The 2,550-nt window shown below is 28.8% G+C and overlaps 1 protein-coding gene across 3 annotated transcripts in view; it reads right to left on the reverse strand.

The window, feature by feature from the left end:
• Window positions 1-2,550, reverse strand: part of LOC117173153 (cytochrome P450 4C1-like) — a 58,769-nt gene that overhangs the window by 32,810 nt on the left and 23,409 nt on the right. The window lies entirely within an intron of this gene.

The raw sequence follows: 2,550 nt of genomic DNA on the forward strand, positions 1-2,550 counted from the left end.
TTATTATATAATAATGTATTTCTAATATGTTGCAGCAATAATATATAAGGCATGTTGACATTAAAATAATTTCTATTGACTTTGAATTAAATGAAAATATTTAAAAGTGATATATTGCTAATTATTTGACAATAAAATTAATTTTCGGTATAAAAATTAATTATCAGAAAAAATAGTTCAAAGAAAGTGGATTTGTCCCTACATAGCCAAAAATTAATTATTTAATAATTAATAAATAAATAATGAACAATTAATTCATAATTATTAAATAACACAGAACCACAAAATGGTTTTGAGAGTCTACTGGGATTCTAATTGGTATACTTTATGTTTACGGGATCGCTGAACACGAAACCATTCGCAGAATTGAGCCAGCACGTCAGGATTTGCAGTAAAATTCCAAAAATGGTTACAAAGCTGGAATTTCTGCATAAACTTCGTCCCAAAACCTACAAACCCCAAATTAACAAGTCTCAAACCCACGAACTAACAAGCCTCAAACCCGCAAATCCCAAACCCACAAGCTCCATATCAACAAACCCACAAACCCCAATCCAACAAGCCCTAAACCCACGAACCCCAAACCCACAAATTCCCTCGTGAGAGGCGAGGGGACTTTGAATAGTATCATAAGAACTTGACCAAAGTGGAAGATTTAGTTAGATTTCAAAACTTCATATACATTCACATTAACTGAGTTCAAGTCTCCAAGTTTTATTTGCCAACAAACTCACAAACTCTAAACTCTAAAACCCAAATCCACAAACCTCATAACTACCAACCTCAATTCCACAAACCCATATATTTCACATCTTATAATACCAATTGAGAAATTGGTATTATTTGGGGTTAGTGGGTTTGGGGTTTGTTAGTTTCGGGTTTGTGGGTTTAGGTTTTCTACGTTTGTGGATATGTAGCTTGTGGGTTTGGGGTTTGAGAGTATGGGGTTTGTGGGTTTGGGGTTTGTGGGTTTGAAGTTTGTGGGTTTGGGGTTTGTAGGTTTGTGGATATGAAGCTTGTGTATTTGGAGTTTGTGGATTTGGAGCTTCTAATTGAACTTGCAATTGTAAATTTTAATCAACAAAAAAATACTTTTCTACCAAAAAGAACAACTTTTCAAAAAAATACATCAATTTCCTACCAAATATTTTTATTTTTAACTTATACAATGGACACTATAAAGTTTAAACCAAACAGTTTAATTTTCTGCCAAACTGTTGAATTTTAAAACAAAAAAGATGAATTTACTGAAAAACAGTATAATTTTTAACTTAAATGTCGACGGTCGGTCAAACCTTGGCCCGAGTAGGAGGAGACCTTCGGATAAACTTTTGTTAATTGTTACAAAAAGTACCATGAAAGTGCAGTCGGTCCGAAAGAGTTGGCCCTTCCGTCTTTTAAATTATAAACTTGATTCTCAAATCTACAAAATGATTTTTTTTTAGTTTTTATGACGTTTTTATGACGTGTCAACTTATTATGAATTTTGCGGAAATTATAATAAAGCTCCCAATTAAAAATACTGACATAAAAAAAAGAATCTTTCCGTTCACAGATGCCCGAATGAAGTGTTTTTTGTTTGTTGTTGAATTTGTTTTAGAAAATCATAAAATTTATGAACTAATCATAAATGTTACCGAATTTAATAAGAAGATTCCAGTGAAAAAGTCTGAAATCAAAAAAAAATTTCCGTTGAAAAATGCCCCAATAATACATTTGTTTATCAAATTTGTTAAAAAATTGTTAAAAAACTGGCTTGTAAAATATTCATCTTTTCAAATTTAGAATTTAAGATTATGTTTGAAAATGCAACTCTTCCTGGTTGAAGTTTAATCCCCTCCGTTTAAAAATTCTATCATTTGGTTCCAGATTTGTCGATTAAAAAAGTGTAATAAAAACTGTATTTGGTGTGCAAGTTGTCATTTTGAATAAAATTGTACTTTTTCCACTGAAGAAAGGTTACAAAAGATGAGAAGAAATTTGTTTTAAAAAATCATAAAATTTATGAACTAATCATAAATGTCACTGAATTTAATAAGAAGATCTCAGTGAAAAAGTCTGAAATCAAAAAAAAATTTCCGTTGAAAAATGCCCCAATAATACATTTGTTTATCAAATTTGTTAAAAAATTATATAATTAAAAAAAAGGATGATTAATTTTTCTGAAATTATCACGAAGTTCCTGATTAAAAAAGTTGAAATCGAATTTTTATGTCAACAAATGCCTGATGAATGAATTTTTTCATGAGATTTGTTTGAAAAAAATCATTAAATCTATCAACTAATTATAAATGTTGCTTAAATTGAAATGAAATTTCCAATTTTAAGGACTGGCATTGATAAAAAGAATTTGAATGCCGATAAGTGCGCGAATAATGCATTTGTTTATTAAATATGTTTTTAGAAGAATCATAAAATTAATCAACAAATTATGAAGTTTGCTGAAATTATCATAAAGTTCCTTATTAACTAAAATTACATTAAAAAATCATCATTTTTTGCAATATAATTATATTATTTATACTATTTATATAATATATAAATAATTAT

Source organism: Belonocnema kinseyi, chromosome 5 (genome assembly GCF_010883055.1).
Source record: "Belonocnema kinseyi isolate 2016_QV_RU_SX_M_011 chromosome 5, B_treatae_v1, whole genome shotgun sequence".
Taxonomy (NCBI): domain Eukaryota; kingdom Metazoa; phylum Arthropoda; class Insecta; order Hymenoptera; family Cynipidae; genus Belonocnema; species Belonocnema kinseyi.